General features: G+C 39.9%; 1 protein-coding gene across 7 annotated transcripts in view; it reads left to right on the top strand.

Annotated features, from left to right (window-relative positions):
• The window catches only part of LINGO2 (leucine rich repeat and Ig domain containing 2), a 2,394,831-nt gene that overhangs the window by 636,048 nt on the left and 1,735,136 nt on the right, over window positions 1-23,647 (top strand). The window contains exon 4 of one of the 7 annotated variants that reach the window (XR_004536918.1): window positions 7,343-7,455. The exons of the other annotated variants lie outside the window; for them this stretch is intronic. The gene's annotated coding sequence lies outside the window, so the exon portion shown is untranslated. Of the gene's footprint in view, window positions 1-7,342; window positions 7,456-23,647 lie in introns of those variants that run through there. 7 annotated transcript variants of the gene reach the window in all.

Consider the following 23,647-nt stretch of genomic DNA (forward strand, 5'->3'; position numbering starts at 1 on the left):
CAGATTGAAGGGGATGCAAGGGGGAGGAATATTGGGCATAGTGATGGAAGGAGAAATGTGGCATTGTGCTGGAGAGAGGTATTAAAGAAGAAATGGGCATGGGGCTGGTGGGCAGTGGTGAAAAATGCTGCACATGATCTGGGGGATGAGAGAGGGAGAAATGTTGGATGTGGCAGTAGAGGGGTTGGGAGAGATGCCTGGATCTCTCAAGACAGATGGACAGTGAGAGAGAGGGAGACATATTGTCAATAGGGGTGGAGGAGAGAGAAAGAAAAGTAGGACTTATGGAGGGACAGAAAGAGAGATGTTGGTTGGGGAAGAGAATGGGATCTGGAGAGGAAGCATGCAGGAGGCAGAAATAAATAAATATTAGAAATGTAACCAGAGTCATGAAATCATCAGACAACAAAGATAGTAAAAATAATTTAATTTTTTTTTAAGTTCAATCTTTATTAAGTATTTTACAGAAAATACTATAAACGTGTAAATATACATTAGAAATTCTTAATGAGCCTTCGAAGGCCTGTGTGACTCTGTCAGACATTATGACACAACTTGAGCTAATTGATGCTTGGAGACTAGTTCACCCGCATGATAAAGAATATACTTTTTACTCTCCTCTGCATGGATCTTATTCTAGGATTGACATATTTCTCATCAGCTACTCTAGTGCTTAATTATTTGGATAGCAACACCAATTGACATGTTTCTCATCAGATTAAAGAAATCTCTGTATCAGACCATGCTGCAATAACACTTACGTTAGAAAATATTGTTCCACCCGCACCTACCAAGTCCTGGAGATTTAATTCTAACCTACTCACTGAAGACGGTTTTCAGGAACACATTGAAAAAGCCATCACTGAATTTTTTCTCTTTAACACTCCTGCGATGACCAGCTGGAATGTTACTTGGGACGCTTTCAAAGCCTATATTCGGGGAATAATTATTTCCTTTAGTGCAATGATTTAAAAAAAGACCGCTTTAGAACTGCGCAATCTAGAGATCTTAAAACAAAAGAATTGGCACACCAATCTGATATCAATAACCCTGTTCTCTTGGGCGAGTTACAGAAATATAGATTTCAATATAACTCCATACTGAGGAAGACTGCTGCACATAATGTATTCGTCCAAGCCGCTCATTATTATGCTGACAACAACAAAGCGGGTCACTTACTAGCTTCATACTTAAAACATAAAAGTGAACGTAAATTTATTTCTTCCCTGACCAGATCAGATAATACTGTTATATCCTCCACACCTGAAATCTTAGAGGAATTTAAAATGTTTTATAAAGAACTATACAGAACAGAATCCAGTGATTTTCATGACCTCTACACATTCCTTAACAAAGTCACTTTACCTCATCTGCCTAAATCGGATCATGATAGGTTGACATCCCCCATTTCGAAAATGGAAATAATTGACACAATCAACAGCATGGCGACAAACAAAGCACCGGGCCCGGATGGTCTAACGGTTGAATTCTATCAAGCTTTCAAGTCAACACTGTCCCCACATCTACAACAATTCTTCATCCACATGTCAACACAAAGGAAGGCGAATGGATCTTTTACCGAAGCGACAATAATTGTCTTACCTAAACAGGGCAAGGATCCTAACCGTGTCAGTAACTATAGACCACTCTCCATGATTAACATGGACGCAAAGATCTATGCTACATTATTAGCCACTAGATTGCAGGAAGTACTACCTTTATTGATTTCTGAAGATCAAACTGGATTCATGTCAGGGCGACACTCATCCAATAACACACGTATTTTAACAAACATTATCTCTGTAACTCAATCACAATCTGATAAACTTGCCTTCTTAGCACTGGATGCTGAGAAGGCTTTTGACAGGGTGGAATGGCCTTTTCTATTCGCTACTCTCTTGAAATTTGGCTTCCCAGAGCGATTCATTCAAATGATTAAGGTGTTATACTATGCTCCAACTACCACACTATGCATTAATGGTCAACTCTCTGATTCTTTCTGCCCTACAAGAGGAACTCGACAAGGATGCCCATTATCTCCTCTGCTATTCAACTTGGCATTGGAACCCCTGTTGGCAGCCATCCGCGCAGATGTCACCATTAAGGGATTTGCCCATGCTGCACTGGAGATTAAACTCTCTGCGTATGCCGACGACGTCATACTTTATATGACACCAGACTCCATACCATCTGTCCTGAAACTGATAGATAGTTATGCCTCGGTTTCTGGCTACAAATTGAATACGACTAAATCAGAGTTAATGCCAGTAAATTGCATTGAAGACAAGCAGGAAATGGCATCTTATGGTTTCATCTGGAATCCAGTTAAGATTAAATACTTAGGCATCTACGTAGGGCCTACAATGGAAGATATGGAACAGTATAACAGCAATCACATTCTAAGTATTATCAAAGAGTCCATTCAGAAATTGTCCCCTCTTAAACTGTCCTGGTGGGGTCTCTTAGATACCATCAAGATGATGTTATTACCTAAAATAAACTACATATCGAGCATGCTACCATTCTTGCTCAAAAAGCGCACATACCACGACATTGAACACTGCCTTACTGCATTCCTGTGGCAGAATAAACAGCCTCAAATTGCTTTGAACAAACTGAAACTTGATAAATCTTTGGGTGGGGTAAACTTCCCTGATTTTTTACACTACCACCAGGCTTTCATCATGAGGCATGGTTCTCAGTGACTATTAGATCATACTACGACTAACCTTCCTACTTGGCTACAACTGGAACAGAGTCTACACGGAAGCACTCGCCTTGCTCTCGCTCTATCCACCCCTCTACAATCAAATGAAAAAAAAAAAACCCCCAATATATTACCCTACACTGGTTGTGCTGAAGGTTTACGATAATCTGATGGAAATCAAGTGGCACGAGTCTCGTTGGATATTGTTATGGCATAATGATCACATAAAGATACAGGATGAACTCTTAACTGGAAATTGTGGCAGAATTGTGGTATCTGGTCTCTTCAGGACTTAATTAAGAACTCTCAATGGATCTCCTTTGCGGATTTACAGTCACACTATAGTCTACCTCACCACCAACACTATTGCTGGTTACAATTGAGACACTGCTTGTCTGCTCTCTTTCAAGATATAGGGAAATTAAGACGCTCCAGTTCTACTTTCACAGATATCTCTAATTAATAACAACAAAAAAGGGATTGCTTCACGATGGTATACTGTTATGCGAAAGTCTTAAACTCCCACATTAACCTCCATGATGAACGCCTGGCATGAAGACTTGGGCCTCTCATTGAAAGATGAGGAATGGCAGGATGTCTGGATTAGCATGTTCAGATCATCTCGCTCAGCCGGAATACTTCAGTCTATGTTCTTCCTTCTACATAAACTCACTGGACCCCAGTAAAGGTTTCTAAGCTTTCAACTGGTCTTTCTCCCACGTGCTGGTCCTGTACCTCCCAGAAGGGTACACTAATGCACATGATTTATGATTGCTCACACCTCTCTGTCTATTGGAGCAAAGTTTGGGAAACCATCTCCTCTATCCTGGATATATACAAGAGCCCATAAATCCGCGCATTATTATATTGGGTCACCATGGTCTCCGCCAACTGCTGCCTGTTCATAATGCAAGATTGCTTAACACCCTTCTTTTTTTCTGGCCCTCAAAAACATACTACACTGTTGGAAGGATTTATCCCAGACAAATTATACTACATGGTGGAAATATGAAAGTGTTATAGCCGAAAAGCACAGATCCATGTGCTACTATGCTAAGATTTGGAGCCCGGTCCACACCTTTTGCAATATTGAATGATGGCATTCAGTTATTGAGATAAGAACTGTGCTCCACAACAGAAACTCTCACACGTTATGGCTCATGTTTTGATCTGGTTTCGGTCTATAGTCACGTTGTCTCTCTGTACCTTGAAAACTCTAGTAACTATGGCTGCGTGTTGTGTCAACATTCCTCTTCTATATATATAGGCTTAGATCAGCTTGTTGTATCACGTGGATATTATTGTATGCATTTCATTTATATGTTCAACATGTCTGTATCTTGCCTCGTTAACATTTCTCTTTCTGTACTTAATGTACATTGTATATTAAAATCAATAAAATATTTGAACTAAAAAAAAAAAAGAAATTCTTAATGAGAAACATGTCATTATCTACCCATCCCTAAATCCCTAACACAATCCCCCACCCAATCCTCCATCCTACCTCCCATATGTCTGGCAGGTCAATCATTCCATTACACACAATTTTTTACAAAACCCTCTAAAGAACTCCAAACATCCTTAAATGCTGCCATATTCCCTGATCTTTCAGCTAGGTTAGCTTCATATTTGTAGAAAAGACATACGGTTTCCCACCAAAAGTGAAAATTTAACAATGTGAAAACTTTCCAGTTTTTAACTATTGACTGTAGTGCCACTCCAGATAATATTAGTAACAATTTGTTTTTATTTGCTGGCATTAAGGTTGTTGAAGTAGAACATGCTCCACATATCACCATACCATAAGAAAGAGGTATACGAGTTTCCAGTATATTTTGTATCTTGTTCCACACCGCCTGACAGAATGTTTGAACCAGTGGGCAATAAAATAAAAGATTGTACCTACTTCTTTCTTACAGCTCCAACACACATTAGATTTGTTAGCATCCAACTTCTGCAACTTAACCGGGGTCCATAATGTTCTATGAAGCACAAAGTAAAGAGTTTGTCTTAATGACGCCGAAGCCGTACATCTTATCCTTTGAGTCCATATTTTCTTCCAGCTTTTAGGTGAAACAGGACATTGATTATGGGTGTGGGGTCAGGGGCGGAGCTTAGGTTGGGGTACTCGGTATTTGTTAGGCTTAGGGGGCACTTGGCTTGAAGAAATTGAGAAACAATGACTTAGGGCTCCTTTTACAAAGGTGCACTAACGGTTTTAGTGCGCGCTTAGCGTGCGCTAAAATGCCACGCATGCTAGCCACTAATGCCTCCTTTTAAGCAGGTGGTAGTTTTTTTAGCATGTGCTAATTTTGTGTGTGCGCTAAAAACGTTAGCGCACCTTAGTAAAAGGAGCCCTTAGACTAATAAGACATTGCCATCATTTTGTCTCAAGAGAATGAACATAATTTCACATTTCATTTAAACAAATTGCCACTCAATAATCATAAACTTTAACATTAATATTAGTACTAGTTGTCTCTGCTGGTCCTCCTGGAGCACAACCCTTTCTGCTAGTTTTTGCTAGTGGGGACGCAAGTAGCAATAACCCCACCACATTTCTTCACTACTGTCATTTTCCCTTGGGGATTGCCATCTAAGCATTCCTTTGCAATCTTCTTAACTTGCTTTTCATTGATGTGCAAATGTTTTTGTCCTTTCGTCCCATCCTCTCAAAGAACTGGGCCCCTTCAACTTCTTTAACTTTATAGTTTATTATTTTCTTGATATATCGTCTAACATATCTAAATGGCTTACAATGAAATTGGTTATAAAAAATTTAAAACTATGTAAAAAATTATAAAAACATACATAGGAAATACTATTCAACTGACATGAAACCAAGAGGATAGGAAGGAAGGGAATACTTTGTAAAAAAAAAAAAAAAAGAAGGGAAGAGGAAAAGTACAAAAGGTAGGGAATAGTGAATGTTTTTCTCTTTTGAGGTATTGTTTCTTATATGTTGAATGCGTCTTTAAATAGGAATGATTTAAGTTTGATTTCAATTTTGTTATGGCGGATTTCTGTCTAAGATCTTGAGGCATGGCATTTCATGAGGAAGGAGCAGTAATGGAAAAAAATGGTTTTACTTGTTGGATTGTAAACAATTTGGTGTATTGAAGTGATTACTAGGAAATTTTGGTAGTTTGATCGTAATGTTCTCGATGTAGTATCTGGAATAACTATTTTGTCAATAAAAGCTGGAGAATGTTCAAGTCTTCTTTTAAGAGTAAGGAGTAAGATTCTGAATGTTATGTGGTGTGAAATGGGCAACCAATGAGCGTCCATAAGAAAGGGAGTCACATGATTGAAATTTTTCGCTTTATATATGAGTTTTACTGCTGTGTTTTGAAGAGTTTGTAACCGTCAAATTTCCTTCTGTGTTATACCTTGATATAGGGAGTTACAGTAATCAAGGTGAGAGATGACTGAAGAATAGATCATGACACTGGCTTCCCAACCAAGACATCGACATTGACTGGTCTTTCCAACACATATACAGTATATGATGAATTCTGGCAATACTTTATTTTATTTTTTAGCAAACATTCATATAAAGCCATTCATATAAAACCAGGTATATTACAGACTTAATTATATGACAATCTGGTAAACCCCTCAGTGACCTCATTGGGTCACCATTAAGAAGCATGTGGCTTCTCTTCCTGTTTTCTGCAAGGAATCCATGTTTTGTGGAGCTGAGACCATGCTTTTCCAGTATGTGCAGTAATATTTGGCCCTTCTCTTCTCACTGAGGTTAGAACTGACATAGTAACATAGTAGATGACGGCAGATAAAGACCCAAATGGTCCATCCAGTCTGCCCAACTGGCAATTTAAATTTTTTTAATTTTTTCTTCTTAGCTATTTCTGGGCAAGAATCCAAAGCTTTACCCTGTACTGTGCTTGGGTTCCAACTGCCGAAATCTCTGTTAAGACTTACTCTAGCCCATCTATACTAGAGTAAGTCTTAACAGAGATGACATCGAGGGAAGGCTTGTGGGCCTGTGACATACAATCACTGCACGCTGGCCCTTCCCATCCTGGAGTTGCGGTGCAGTGGCGGCGAGCATAGAGCAGTGGCAGCAGCGACAGGCAGGCAGGTGGGCGGGGAACAGTGGCGGAGGTGGGCAACAGTCAGCCCGTGTACCCTCAACAACGGGACATTTAAAAAGGTATGATGGGGTAGGTGGGGGTATTTTAAAAATTTATTTTCGGTGGAAAAAAGTGTGTCTTATAGAGTAAAAAATATGGTATATTTGTTTCCCAGTTTTTGTTATGACACATCAATGCAAGGATAAAAGAATTCATTGGCCCCTTTAGTAAAGTTTAGTGCACACTCAGTGCTGTACATCTTATTTTAAAACCTTTGGGCCACATGGCAGTTATCACACTAATGTCTATTAACGTAAGCTAAGCTTTAGTAAAAAAAAAAACCAAAAAAAAAAAAACACCTCAATTTTGAAACTTTCCTTTTCATCACAGCTTGTCCCTTGCAATCAAATTGACATATATAGCTTCTTGCTGGAAACACAGTGATTTGTAAATCTTTTGCAACTTTGTCTCACTGATGGATAGTTATCTGTCCAATATTATTTTTACATATTATTATTGCTGATGTTTTGTGATTTTATAGAGCATGGACTCCTGATGCAGGCATTGGTTTTGCTGAAACATAGCTGTCGAGTCTTCAAACTTGCACATTCTCATGAAATGCAAGCCTTCATATCTGTAAAGAGACATTTTGCACATTTTGACAAAGCGTGAGTCTTCAAATAAAGGAATAAAGATCAAAGATTGTTGTTCAGACTTTTTGTGGTTCCTTTCCTCACTCTTCATGCTTTTTCATTGATGGCCCCATCAATGCCTGTTTTACAAAAATTTAGTAGCAATTCATGTGTTGCTGTTATGAGTTTAGTTGCCACTGCAACATGAGCAGCAGGATTTTGAAATATTGTGACCAGTTCTGAAATATTGTGACCAGTTACCTTGATTAGTGATCAAGAGAAAGACTACCAAAATTCTATGGCATCAACAAGTCATGATTTAAAATGTAGAAACCTAGAACATGTTATTCAAAGCCAATCTGACCCTTCCTCTTCCACTCAAAGCTCTCTTTTCTGATCTGGGTGCAAATTGCCATAGAATGCTGAACCCTAGTGGTAGTACCGTGAAACTACTATTAGGAGTGAATGGATACTATCTTGAACCTAGAGCCAGATAGGGCAGGAACGGAAAAGCTCCCTTCTAATAAATACCCCTAGGTAAGGCTCAAGGTGGATGGGAAAGCATTGGGGGATTCTGGGTAGGGAGAAATTAGATCAGAAAGAGGGGCTTTGAGTAAGAGGAGGGTCAGTTAAGAAAGGAGGACCTTGAGTGGGAGAATGTTGGATTGGAAGGGGGTTCAGGCCTTGATAAATTCCAATATTAAAGTCCTGTGTAATATTCATCCAAGCCCCATATAACTCCCTGGAGCTAGCACATGTCCAGTGAGAGACATATATTTAATACTGGTGCCTGGACATGGCTCAGTATTCAATATCAAAGGCTAATTTTGCCAGCAATGGTCAGTGCTTTAAAAATTTGACTGCCATTGACTGAATATTGATTGGCGACTTATAATCTTGAGTAGAATATGAGACATTTCAGTATCTCTTATGTATAAATAATGCACAAGAAGCAATGTTTTAATAGAAAGTAATGATGCAAAATACAAGGTCGTGGTAGGAAGCCTCAAGAAGGTAGAGTAATTTATATCTAGTATTACTAATGAGCTACTAGATTAGTGCAAACTAATGCTATTAGCACGCATTTTTTTAACTTCTGATCCCATTTTATGCAGTTGATAAAATGTTATACTATACTGTATAATAACATGCAAGTACAACTTCACATAAGATGGGCTCAGTTACAAACATAAAACCATTCTACATCTCCATATTTTCAATGAAGTCACGCAGTTAAAATGGTTAGCTCTCTTTTGTAAACTACAAATAATTAATTCATTATAGCTTTCCTTAAAAGTTCCCATGAGCAATTATGCTTTAACTCTATTTTGTATTCAGATTCAGCATGGGGGGAAGGGGGTACAACCTGGCAATTGCCCTGGGCCCCGATGCCACAGAAGGCCCCAGGCAGACCTGAAACTAAAGGAATTATAGTCTTAGGGTGGGCTTGAGATTTATAAAATTCTGAGTGGTGTGGAATGGAAAGGGTAGATGTAAATCTCTTGTTTCCAAAATTACTGGGTATAGGGAGCATACGATAAGCTACTAAGTAGTAATTTAAAATAAACTGGAGAAAATATATACAGTATAGTTTTTACTCAACGTGTAATTAAACTCTGGAACTCATTGCTAGAGAGTGTGGTGAAATCAGTTAGAATAGCAGGGTTTAAAAAAAGTTTGGATAATTTCCTAAAAGAAAAGTCCATAGGCCATTATTGAGATGGCTTGGGAAAATCCACTGCTTATTCCTAGGATAGGCAGCATAAAATCTGTTTTACTCCTTGGGATCTTGCAGGTACCTGTGACCTGGGTTGCCCACTTTTGGAAACACGATACTAGACTTGATGGACCTTTGGTCTGTCCCAGTATGGCAATTCATATGCTCTTATGTTATGTCTTCCAAAATTCTGCTCTAGGCCTCAGCATGTCTAATATGGCCTGTTTCTTTACAATTCCAGAGGTAAAGAATTGAAAATTCACAGAGAACCATAAGCAAAAGTCTGATAGCTAGTGCTACACACAATGGGGTTCTTAGGCTAAACTACGGTAAGTGATTGTGCACGCTTACCGCATGTTAAAAAGGATTACCGAAGGATGTGTGCTGCCATCTTTCAGTAAGTTTGCTTATGTACATGCATACACCTTATTTAAAATGTTAAGGGAGCATGTTTGGAGGTGAAGAGTGAGCGTGACAGCGCTAATCAGCGCATGAGGCATTGTCGCATGCTAATTGATTAGCACAGGGTTAGCACATGGGCCCTTACTGCCTATAAAGTAGGTGACGGTAGGGGCACACACACTAATTTCTTTTAAGGGATGCGCACCAATGCAAAATTAGCGCATTAATGCAGAAAATGGGCACTCATTCATTTGCTAGTTGCAGCACAAGTCTTAGTGTGTAGGAAAGACTTGCATAAGTGATGTGTTAAGTAGAGAAGAACACGGGGGCACAATTTTCCCCATCTCCGAGGCAACTTATTTTCCCGTCCCGGCGAGTTCTTTTCCTGTCCTGCCCCATTCCTGCAAACTCTATCCCTGTCTGCACAAGACTCGAACACTTTGAAATCATAAGTGTTCGAGGCTTGTGCGGTTAAGTCAGAGCTTACAGAAACGGGGCAGGGACAGCGACAAAATTCGCGGGAGCGGGATGGGGAAATTGAGTTCCCGCAGGTGCAGGAAAAAATTTGTCGCCGTGTCGTTCTCTAGTGCTAAGGCCACTTTTCTTACAGCTTTAGCAAATGAACCAAAGGATAGTTATTTAAAAGCATGCAAATTCCTTATTGTCACATATGCCTTCAACTACTCTGCAAGATAACATGGGTCATTGGGTACAAAGCTTTATATATGAAACTCAGGGCTAGATTTACTCATCTGTGTTAATGTATTAATGTGCATTATTAAACTTTAATTCACTATTGCTATATAATGCATATTGTTAATAAATCAATCCCTTTGACAATAATGGGTGCCTGTGTTAAATAACACATGGTAAAGAACAATGCTGAGACTAATATTCAGCCAACTCAATGGCCAGCTTAAATGCCAGCAGTGGCATTTGATTTAATCTGCGCATTCATCACCATGCTATCGTCATGCTGACATTTGCTTCTTTAGTTTAGGAATCAGGCCTTAATTAGATGTAAAACTTTCTGTGTAGTAGCAGCAGAATATCAGGTTAGGAACTGAAAAGGTCCTGAAAACCTTCATCCAACTAGGACTGGTGTTTGATACAGGTGAGGTCTTGCAGTATTGCTTCTCCAGTTTTTAAAAGGTCACCCAAACCTTACCACACAGCATATTTTGAGAAGAGATGACAGGGAAAGGCTAGAATAAGGGGGAGGGGGAGATGTGCTCCTTGTGATCCTGGGCAAGTCACTTAATCCCCCTATTGCTCCAGGTACATAGTTACATAGTAAATGACGGCAGATTAAGACTTGAACGGTCCATCCAGTTTGCTCATTAGTTATATCCATTACAAATACATGATTAAATTAACTTGTCTCTTCTTTGATATTTCAGGGTCATAGACTGTAAAATCCATCTGGTATTGTCTTAGGTTCCAAATGTTGAAGTTGCCATCCAAGATCACTCCAACCTATCCAATTATCCTCTTTGCAGGATATTTACCATAAAGTCTGACCAATAACATCCTCATGTTCCAAGTTAGTGGAGTTCCCATTGATGCCCTCCTCAGCCCAATCCTACACCAAATCACCACATATGGGACACAGACTGTGCAAGAATGTCCAGTACTGGCCTTAGTTCTTTAATTTACATCCTTTGTTTTCTATTACAGATCTTCTATGTTTATCCCACACGTTTTTGAATTCCATCACTGTTTTCCTCTCCACTACTTCCCACGGGATGGCATTCCAGGCATCTATCATCCTTTCCATGAAAAATAATTTCCTAACATTGCTCCTAAGTCTTCCTCCCCACAACCTCAAATTATGCCCTCTAGTTTTACCATTTTCTCTTCTCTGGAATAGATTTGGTTCTATATTAAGACATTTCAAGTATTTAAACACGGGTAACCTGCCAAAATGGTGGGGGGGGGGGGGAAGTGCTCACTGTGGGTACGGGGACAAGGCTATCCACCGCCTCGTGGAGGGGTGAATGGCCTTATCTCTGCAGTTAAGGGAGGGAACGCACGCGGTTACTGACTGTGCGTGGCCCCCTCCCTTCTTCCTACCTACCGGCTGCATCTATATATCTCCCTCCCTCCCCCTTACCTTCATGGCACATTAGTGTAATTTGTGCAAGCTGTCAGAGCCTGACTGAAGTCACATGCGTTTGTTGGCGGAAGCTTATCATCTGATGCAACTTCCGGTTGCATCAGAGGAGAAGCTTCTGTTTGCAGACACACGCAACTTCAGGCAGGCTCCGGCAGCTTGTACAAATTACACTAACATTTCACGAAGGTAAGGGGGAGGGAGGGAGATGCTTGGACCGTGCGAGGGGTGATGAAGGGCAGTGGAAAGCAGCAGATGCTGAAGGGGGGTGGGGAGGAATAGACACTGAAGGGAAATGGGGAACAGAGAGTGGGGAGAAGATGCTAAAGGGAAATGTGAAGAGAAAGTGGGGAGAAGACACTGAAGGGAAATGTGGAAGAGAGAGTGGGAAGAAGACGCTGGAAGGGAAATGGGGAAGGGAGAGTAGGGAGAAGAAGCAGAAGGGAAATGGGGAAGAGAGAGTGGGGAGAAGACACTGAAGAGAAATGTGGAAGCGAGAGTGGGGAGAAGACGCTCTAGGGAAATGGGGAAGAGAGAGTGGGGAGGAGATGCTGAAGGGAAATGGGTAACAGAGAGAGGGACATTGGGGTGATTGTGTCTGAGGATCTAAAGGCATTATTCACAGTATAAGCAGGACAAACTTTAGTGGGAAATATAGACTTGGCAGACATAGGGGGTTTAAATTTCAGCATTTACAGTATAGACATAATATACAGACTTAGTGTCCAATTGCGTTAGCATGGGGGAGGGCAGGGAGAAAAAAGAAAGGGGGCAGGGTGAAACAAAGAAAGAAAGAAAAAAATGGGGCACGGAAAGAGAGAAAGACAGACATAGAGAAAGAAAGGGGGCATGGAGAGAGAAAGAAAGAAGGGGGCAGGGTGAAAGAAAAAAAAATGGGGCACGGAGAGAGAGAAAGACAGACATAGAGAAAGAAAGGGGGCATGGAGAAAGAAAGAAGGGGGCAGGGTGAAAGAAAGAAATGGGACACAGAGAGATAGAGACAGAAAGACATACAGAAAGAAAGGGGGCATAGAGAGAGAAAGAAAGAAGGGGCAGGATGAAACAAATAAAACATTGGGGGAGGGAATGAGGTCTGGAGGAGAGGAAGCCTACAGGAGGCTGAAAGAAGGGAAGAAATATTGGTTGCACAGACAGAAGAATAAAGTGCAACCAGAGACTGATGAAATTACCAAACAAAGGTAGGAAAATGATTTTATTTTCAATTTAGTGATCAAAATGTGTCCGTTTTGAGAATTTATATATGCTGTCTATATTTTGCACTATGGCCCCCTTTTACTAAACTGCAATAGCGTTTTTTTTTGCGCAGGGAGCCTATGAGCGTCGAGAGCAGCGTGGGGCATTCAGCGCAGCTCCCTGCACTAAAAACCACTATCGCGGTTTAGTAAAAAGGGAGGGGGTATATTTGTCTATTTTTGTATAGTTGTTACTGAGGTGACATTGCATAAAGTCATCTGCCTGGACCACTTTGAAAACCTGCGGAATATAAATGATAATTAACATTTTCTCTGCGTACAGTGTGCTTTGTGTTTTAAAAATGTTATTGTTAGTAGATCATTTTGACTTGGCCACAAAGGTAAGGGGGAGGAAAGGAGGGAGGGGAGCTGATGAAAGACATCTAGTAATCCTTGCAGGCTTGACTGTGCAGGGAATTATTTTTGTATAATCATGTTTTGTTATGTGACTGGCATTATTTAGATTTTAATTTCTATGAATGAATAGAATGAAAATGATATAAAATTACTTGCTTGTTTTTATGTGCGTGTGCTGAAGGAAAGTGGAGAGAGAGTGGGCTGAGGACGCTGAAGGGAAATGGGGAAGAGAGAGTGGGGAGAAGACACTGATTTATAAATTGACAAATGTACAGAATAATGTTTCTTTTTATACTTTAATATAATAATTTCAATATAAAACAATTCAACGCTTGTGTGGATGGAATCAGGTGGTTTGCAGGGATGGGGACTGAGCTTACAGGGATTAGTCCAATAAAATGGTATTTTCTTATTTCTCATTATTTGTTTTATTTTTATTTGTTAATTTGTAAAGTGGTGATTGTTATGTATCAATTTTTTCAAATTTACATCTACTGTCTTTATATTTTGCACAGTATTAGAAGACATGTGTTACTGTTTTTGTGGTGTTATAGCGTTGCATTGTATGCAGAGTCTGGTTTCTTGGTGGTTCAGTTTAACTTTTGTCTACATATTTTTATTTTTAGTTTGTGATTATTCCTATTGGGCGAGGGTGTATCTTTGTTCTGTGTGTATGAAAAGAACATAGTTTTCAGTTGGCATTGACTACAGGATCAATTGACTGTGCGGAATCTGGCTTGTTTAGTTTTACAATATATGTGTTGGTGTTCTAGTGCTCACTGCAGTGTTTAAGATGCTGCCTTTTCCTAGGTACACTCTTGTTGTGCGATATGTGGATTGTTACTAAAAATCATATTTTTCATATAGATGGGGGGTGTCAAAAAATGATGGGCTCCGGGTGTCACATATGCTAGGTACGCCACTGATTGTGAGCCCACCGGGACAGACAGCGAAAAATACTTAAGTACATGAATAATTTCATGGAAACCATTATGAGCTCCTGTGGAAGAACAATATGGAAAATTTAATAAATAAATGTCTCTTATTCAGATGGGAAATGCAGACCATTTTGTGAAGAAAAGAAAATCAGTGGATGGAACAATTGGATTTGCTAGGCAGTCTGGAATGCTACTAAAAAGTAGAAAATTTTAAGCCAGATTTTAAATTTGATGAAGATGCTATCTAAAGGTAGATCAAGACAGAGGGAATTCCAGAGACAGAGGCCTCCTTTTACGAAACTGCAATAGCAGTTTCTAGCTGGGAGCCGCTCTGAATGGCCCGCACTGCTTCCAACGCTCATTGAGTTCCTATGAGCGTCGGGAGCAGCGTAGGCCATTCAGCGCGACTCTCTGCGCTAGAAACTGCTATTGCAGTTTTGTAAAAGAGGAGGAGAGTGCTGATATGCTGAAACAAGAGTTTTGGATAGTGTCAAGATGAGCAAGATAATATTTTCCGTGAAGAATAAAAGGATTCTAATAAAATGGTGAGCCAAAACTACTGGAGAACTTGAGGAATGAATTTTATGACTTAATGCTTGAATTTAAGGGTATTCCTTATTTAATGGGGAGCAAGTGCTTTTAAGAGAAGAGGGATTACAAAGTGATTTGACTAGCATTTGCTTAACAGACACTAAGGTACACCCCTAACATAGGAACAAACCCATCATATACAACAGTAACAAAAAATTATAGAGTCCCTCTATCCTTTCACCAGATTCAGAGAAGTTTAACTTTTTAAAAAGTGGCTTAAATATAGGGCTCTTTTTACTAAGCTGCTTAAGGGATTTAATGCATGGAATAGCACGCACTACAATGCTGTGCGCATTAGTTCTAGATGCGTAGCGTGGGGTTAGCGCATACTAATCTGCATGCGCTATAAACGCTAGCGCACCTTAGTAAAAAGAGCCCATAGTGTACGCTGATTCATTTTTTTCTCATTAAGTGCCTAAATTGCAAGAGATTTTGAGAATGTTGGTCTTTTATGTTAATATGTTTTATGGCTAATTTTTATGTTGGAAACTGCTTAGATATTTAAGCGGTCTATAAATGTTTTAAATAAATAAATAAATTTGGTTAGCAGGGGATTGTAAATGTCAGAATGTCAGTGAGCGGGATATTCAGTGGCACTAACCGGATAGTGTATTTGAATATTCCCTCTGGCCACCTAGGCACTATATATTGTATACAATTAGATCTCATGCATATTCATTGCGAAAATCCTGAAACACAGCTGGATTGTGGCTCTCGATGACCTACATTGACATTTAAGCTAATTGAAGTAATTTAACTTAGGTGGGAATTTTAGTTAGCCATCACTAGGCTGCTTCAATTATGGGTGTTCCCACAACAATTTTTTAAAATGACTATGCGATAATGCTACCATTAGCACATGGCCATTGATGAAACAGAGAAAAAAAAAGCTTTTGGGTGACTGCAAAAGAAATGGGTTTAACAAGTGGGAAAGAGATAGTGGATGTTGTGCATGGGTACACTGGATGGGACGCGTGGCCTTTATTTGCCATCATTTTATCATTTTCTCTGCTGGCTCTTCTTCTGATGTCACTTCCTGGACTCATGCCTAAGAAGTGACATCAGAGGAGTAGCCGTTGCTGGGGCAAGCAGCAGGTTGCGGTTGCTGCTCATGCCAGGAACGTTAAAGAGGTACAGGGGCAGGGAAGGAGCAGATGGGGCGGGGGGGGGCAGAAAGGGATAGGGGCATCTCTCACTCTCGCTATGCCAGTGGCATTTGCTAATGTCAATTATTTATGGTTATCACCAATTGAGCCAGTTAGTTGTTGTGTAAATGACTCTATTCCAGTGATTCCCAAACCTGGTGCTGAAGGTACTTCAGCCAGTCAAGTTTTCAGGATATCCGTAATGAGTATCCATGAGAGATATTTGCATGCTGTACCGGGCCATGGTGCGCCCTCACCTGGAGTACTGCGTCCAGCACTGGTCGCCATACACGAAGAAGGATATGGTACTACTCGAAAGGGTCCAGAGAAGAGCAACTAAAATGGTTAAGGGGCTGGAGGAGTTGCTGTACAGTGAGAGATTGGAGAAACTGGGCCTCTTCTCCCATAAAAAGAGAAGAATGAGAGGGGACATGATCAAAACATTCAAGATAATGAAGGGAATAAACTTAGTAGATAAAGACAGGTTGTTCACCCTCTCCAAGGTACAGAGAATGAGAGGGCACTTTCTAAAGCTAAAAGGGGATAGATTCCGTACAAACGTAAGGAAGTTCTTCTTCACCCAGAGAGTGGTAGAAAACTGGAACACTCTTCTGGAGTCTGTTATAGGGGAAAACACCCTCCAGGGATTCAAGACAAAGTTGGACAAGTTCCTGCTAAACTGGAACGTGTGCAGGTGAGGCTAGACTCAGTTAGGGCACTGGTCTTTGACCTAAGGGCCGCCGCATGAGTGGGCTGCTGGGCACGATGGACCACTGGTCTGACCCAGCAGTGGCAATTCTTATGTTCACTACCTCCACTGCATGAAAATCCTTCATTGTGGATATCCTGAAATCCTGACTGGCTGGGGTGCCTCCAAGACCAGGTTTGGGAACCACCACCCTATTCAATAATAAGGCACCCATTTAGGCACCTGGAAGCCATTTATAGAATAAGGGGTTATAGCGCTTGTAGAATAGTATTTAGGGTGTGTACACATAAGTTCTATTTTTGGCACATGCAAAGTGATACCCAACCTTAAGAACCCTTTAATAGTGAAAGTTCAGATGTGTGAAGTTTGAAAGGTCGCAAGAGTTACAGTGCTACAGGAATTTGCTATGTGGAATTCCAAATTCTCATAAATGTGGTGAAAAAAAAATGACAACAAAGCTTGCAAAATTCATTAACATTTATGAACTGGTTTCATCCTAAGAAGCAGTCAAAGCTATTTTATCTGGATGCTAGCTGATTGCAAGAATAATGCTCCTGGTGGAATTATGGGCTTTTAAACTCCCATCTGACAGCACAAGAGCAGCAGGCGGGAGCAGGGGACAAATCAGTTCACATTGATTTTTGAAGAAACAAGTTACTTAACCTGTCACCTAGACAAAAGCACTTTTTTTATTTTTATTTTACTTGACCCTGTAAGCACAAAGGATTACAAAGGACTTCTACCACGTTATGTGTACATGGAGACGAGGAACTAATGTTTTAATCACCTTTCTAGGCTTTCTTTTGATGTATTTGGAATGGAAATAAAAGCCTCTACTAGTAAAACTAAGTACATAAGTTATTAGAGGATTAGCTATTTATACATTAACCAGTCAATATTCAGCTGGCACAGGGACCAGATAAATTAGCCCAAAATATTGAATGCCAGACCATATTCCATCACAGACATTAAGGGCCTGTTTTACAAAGCCGTGTTAGTGGCTAAAGCGTGGTAATGGCCTCAAAGCCCATAGAGATTTAAAGGGCTTCTGGGCTGTTGCCGCGCAGCAGCCACTAGCTCGGCTTTGTATAACAGGCCCTAAGTATTCAAAAATATCTGGTTATGCATGAGCTCCTGGCAGTTATCATGGTCCTGTATTCAGTTGGAAACCAGATAAGTTGCATATATTGATCCTGGCAGCCAGCATCTAGAAAAATGGGGTTTCTGACTAACGTGAAAAGTCCCCTACCTTTTCTGATTCCGATCCCCTTTTAGTTAACCCACTTCAAAACAGCCCCCTCCTCTTCCTCACATTCTGATCCCCCTTTGGCCAATTCCCTTTCAAACACTTCCCCCTCCCATTTCGGATCCCTCTGCCTTTCCTCTCCTCAACCCAAACATTCCTCTGAATCCCCATCATCACCCTTAAGACTTACACAGATGTGATCCTTATCTATTAGGCTGAGGTGGGAGTTATGCCTTTCTGCTCTTAACTTGTTTGACTCTGGATTCAAAAATGGCAGCAATGACTACTCCCACCCTGGCCTCCTAGAATACCAGACATTATATTACATTACATTAGTGACTTCTATTCCGCTTTCACTTTGCGGTTCAAGACGGATTACATTAAAATTTTTATGATATTAATACATAAGCTTATATAGGAACATTTTCTAATTTGCTAAGGAGAAGATTGGTAAAGTCGGTGGTGTTTGGAACTTTGTTGGTAGAGTTATATTGGTTTTATGTGTTTTTTGAAGAGTAAGGTTTTTGTTTCTTTTTTTGAAAGTTTTGTAGTCTGTGGTTGAAGTCAGCAGATTGGTAAGTTGTCGGTCTAGTTTTGCTGCTCTGGTGGCCAGAAGGTTGTCATATAATTTTTTTCGTTTGACCTTTTTGGTTGGCGGGTATGCGAAGATTGTGTGGGTTCTCCTGTGTCTGAATGAGGTGGAATGAGTTAGTCGATTGTTCCAGTAGGAAGGGCTGTTTCCGTTTATGGCTTTGAAAAGTAGGCAAAGGAATTTGAAGTGTATTCTGGCTTGTATTGGGAGCCAGTGTGAGTCGTGGTAGGCCTCCGTGATGTGGTCTTACTTTTTTAGAGAGTAGATAAATCTTAGGGCTGTGTTTTGTATTGTTTGGAGTTGTTTTATCTTTGTTGTTGGGCAGGGAAGATATAGAATGTTGCAGTAGTCTATTAAGCCTAGGATTAGAGATTGAACCACCAGTTGGTGATAGAGAGGTTCAGGGCATGGGGGGAGGAGAGTTGTGTTGGATCAGAGGCAGAAGGGTCAAGAGGTCAGAATCAGGGGGAGGAGTTGTTTTGAAAGTGGATCAGAATTGTGGGTAGGGTTGTTTTGAAGGTGGATAGGCCAGAGAAAGATTGAATTTGATTGAGGTGGTGGGGGACCTATCACATTAGCTAATGGGTTACTGATATTCTGTGCTGACACATGCATAGATATGCAACCAAAGATGAGATAACCTTTTGTGAAGTCCTCCTGTCTGGTTGTATAGCTATGCAGGCACTGGAACAGAATATAGCCCATGCCAACATAAGTATCTGCTCTTCTCCAACTCCAGTCTCAGATCTGCCTCTCCACTGCCTGTTTTGGAATTGATGGTTAGAGATGTCTGGTTAAGTGTCACTGAACATCAGCGGCATGCCCACTCAGTATAGTGTAACCAGGCAAGACCCTCACTTGCTTGATGAAATTCTTCTGAATATTGGGCCCTAAGAATCCAAATACCGTAAGTGTAACACATATGCACCCAGTCTTTTCACTTAGTAGTTAGGTGAAAAAACCATGATCGTGTTACTGATATTTTGATACTGTTATATTTGCTTACTACTTTATCAAATTTTCAAATAATTCATCAGAGTTTTAATTTTTTTGTGTGTGTTTATACAGTTTCCTTGGAGACTTCCAGGGAAAAGTAACTACATCATCACATGGTAACATAGTAACATAGTAAATGACAGCAGATAAAGACTTATGTGATCCATCCAGTCTGCCCAACACTCACATTCATTCTCAAGGCAACAAACCAGTAATTATTTGTTTTACTTGCTAAGTTTCAGTATAAGATGTCTCTCTCCTCTCCCCCCCCGATATAGGTAAGACCTGTACCCACATCATTACAATGTTTTTTGATTGAAATAAAGACTTGTCATCAAGTACATCATCTGTGCAGTATATTTTTTCTTTGGTTTTCTGTTATTTGACGTTTACTGTAGCATTGTTGGACTCCTTTTTTTTTTTTTTTGTGACATTGTGGTATAAAATACATATTATTGCTCCTGATCCTTCTTGCTGCATATGGAACGGAACCCACAGAAGTCTGTCTGGCATCGACTGCACAACTTCGCATCAGGAATTAATTTAGCTTTTTTCTTCTTACATGGGGTCCAGATCGTACGCCACATTAAAAATAGTAATGATTGAGACATGCTAGCAGATGATAAAGGTCTGTTAATTTTAGACCATAATCCAGACCATTCTTTGTCTGTGAGTTGTATATTGAGATCTTGTGACCATTTAAAAACTATATTAGGGTAAGGGATATATTGTGAATCTCTAAGCTTTTTATAATAAAACGAAATTGCTTTTCCTATAGAAATAGTTAAATTACTCCATTTCCAAAGGCAGGAAACCTCAGAAAATTGGAAGTCAGAGAATTGACCTTTGATTTTGCTTCGTTGATAATGAAGGGAATTTAGCACAGAAATTTGGAAAGGATAGTAATTTAGACCCATCAAACAAATTCTGAACTTGCCAGACACCAGTATCTCTCCATTTCTTCCAGTTCAAGCATCGTTTGTTATGTTTTAGCACATGGTTATTCCAGAGAGCCCATATCCCTGTGAGAGAAAATGGAGTTGGTTGTGACGCGGTCCAGGGTTCTAAAGCAGATAAAGTTGCTGCAAAAGGAGTAAAATGTTTAAGGTGCAGGAGTGGACATGGAGGGTAAAATGTTAAGAGGTATCGGATTACTTAACGAAGCTTCTAATTTTAGCCAGGAAGGTGTGGATGTGGGATTGTTAGAAGGATCGTAGGTTATCCAATATGAGCCATATTTAGCTAAGGAGGCCAAATGGTATTTATAAAAATCAGGCAGGTTGACCCCCTCCTCCCCCCCCCAATGGAGTTTAGAAGGCTTTAGTTTGTCAAGGGCAACTTTTGGTCTTTTATGTTGCCATAGGAAAACAGATAATTTTTGGTCTATCCAACAGTATATGTATGGCTTACATAGACTAGGGAGCATGGTAAGTTTATAAATGATTTGTGGAGCTAGTGTCATTTTGATTGCTGATATATGGCCCCACCAAGTAATATATAGAGGTGACCAGTTTGTTAGTGTTCGAGTAATTAACTGCAACTCCTCCACTTGTTTTGTCATAATGTTTTGTCATAATGTTTTTAAAAGCACGCATCTCTGTGATCAAAAGTTCAAGTTGCGAGTCGACAGTTTTCGGCGGTTGTTTTTCAGGTGATGGGTATCACAGTAGTTTATTGTTCTCCCTTGCTATTCTTTGAGAGCGACATAGTTAGATAATAATATGCCTCAAGGTTCGTGAAAGATGATTTTTAGCACTGTGTAGAGGTGTTTGAATTTAAACTTAGGCTGCCATCTCAGTCAGCATGGCTGGTTTCCATGATCATCAAGCCACGCCCCTTCACCTCATCAGTTCTTTCTTCAGGAATTATCTCATTTTACTGAATCAGCATGCTTGAAATCAAGGACTTTGAGTGTTGTATGTCCGTGGTCCGCTTTAGCTCTTAAATCAAACCATACCGTATGATGATCATAACCAATGAGTAAGTTAAATTAATGAATTGTATGCAAATTTTGGAAAAAAGGAAAAAAGTAATGAATTAAAGTATTGTAGTATTAATTGAATTTAAAAGGTAGGCAGGATAGGTTCAAGCCGGTGATGTAAGCAGGAGTAAGAAAATAATCTGGTTTGTTTCTTTGAGAAAACCCAGAATGGGTGCAACTCTATGATCTGAGGTTTGTTCCCTTAATAATAAAACCCTTTCAGTATTATTTTGGCTAATGGTGGTTTAGAAAATTTGATATAATTAATAGGTAACCACCTGAGTTTTTCTAGTTTATTGTAGTTAAATTATGTAACACAATTTTTTTTCCCTGGGCAGTAAGTGTAATTTCCTAATTGCTCATACCTAAAAAGTATAGAAAATGTCTGTTATTTCCATAGAACTTTGCTTTTCTGACCAGGAGTCAAATTTTGAAATTTACCTATTTAAAACTTTAAAACGCCAAATCTTCATCTTTTCATTCTTATAAAGTCTTAGGGCTCCTTTTATAAAGGTGCACTAGTGTTTTTAGCGCACGCACCGGATTAGTGCGCGCTACCCAAAAAACTACCGCCTGCTCAAGAAGAGGCAGTAGTGGCTAGCGCCCGCTATTCCACGCGTTAAGGCCCTAACGCACCTTTGTAAAAGGAACCCTTAAAAAGCAACATATGAATCACAATTAACATATATTTATATTGAAGTTTTAAAAATATGACCAAAGAAAATTTAGAAGAGAGTAGTTTTTTTTAGGTTTGTGATTATATTGTAAGTCACTTTCACGAATTAGCCCCCAAATGTGTTCTCCCATCATGTTCTTATTATATTGTCCTTGGTAGTGACACTCAAAGTCCAGTATATCTAGGTGGAAATGCTCCCATGTTCTTCTTGATTATCTCAAGATGAGCATCAAGTACCTACAACCCATTTTACTGTTATTTTTCACCAGATTCTCAACCAACTCCATATAGTTTTCAGACTTTGGATTGTCCATGAAGCCCTGAACCACTGCAAGAAAGTTGTTCTAAGCCACTTTCTGCTTCTTAGTTAGCTTCCAGGGGAATTTCTTGCCCTCCAGGATCTTCTTTATTTGTGGGCCAACAGATACCAGCTTTGACCTTTGCCTCAAACAGACTAGGGAAGATGTCTTGAAGATACTTAAGGCTGCCGACCCCTTATCTAGAGCTCTGACAAATTATTTTATTAGGCTCAATTTGATGGGCAATGGTGGCATCAGCACCTTCCGGGGGCCCATTAGTAGTTCCCATATGATGTTTCTCCTCACAGAAAATCTGGTCTACTGTAGTCAATGCCACCTTTGATAGTGCACCCCTGTTGTCCCAAAGGTAGAGATAGCAGGGAAACTTGTAATACCACCTTGGAGACCCATTAAGAATGCAACCATTTAGAAGTCTCTGATGATCTCTCAGCTGTACTCATCATACATCAAGGTGTTTGATGCTGTTGTAATCCTCTTTGAGGTGTACTGAGTGAGCCAATGGAAGACTACAGCGGGAGCTCACGGCAGCCATTTCCTATTGGCAATCTACATGGGGCAGGAGCGTAGGAAGATCGCTCCTGCCTCTAAAGCCCGCTAGACCACCAGGTAAGCCGGGATGCCGGGGGGAAGGCAAAAATATGGTTTTGTTTTTTTCCCCCTCCCCCCAAAAAATCACGATTATGTGAAATTGTGAGTGCAGGAACCATGAATGGGGAGGGGGGAAGTGTAAAATACCCCACTGCGCCTTAGTAAAAGGGGCCCTAAGTTTACACAGCTTGGAATGAATCTAGAATGTTCTGCCAAAAAACATAAATTTCAAAATATCAATGTCCTAGTCACAAATGCAAAATTTGAGGGGAATGATAGCCATTTTCTATACTTTTCTGGCATAGGCAATTAAGAAAGTACACACATTATTCAGAAAAAAATATACATAAAACTTGTGTTACTTGGTGTTATATTTAATCAGATTTTTCTGCTAAGAGACTTAGATCCACTACCAAATCAGACATTTCTGTAGGACACAATTTCTCACTATGTACCAAATTATCTTTTTTTTTTTTTTTTTTTTTATAGTTTCAAGGGCATATCAGACAGGAGCTGCATAATATAATTCCTTGCAGAACTCCCTAGATACATGTCAAAATCATGAAGCAATCATCCCTTGAAACTAGCAC

The sequence above is a fragment of the Geotrypetes seraphini genome, chromosome 1 (assembly GCF_902459505.1).
Source record: "Geotrypetes seraphini chromosome 1, aGeoSer1.1, whole genome shotgun sequence".
Taxonomy (NCBI): Eukaryota; Metazoa; Chordata; class Amphibia; order Gymnophiona; family Dermophiidae; genus Geotrypetes; species Geotrypetes seraphini.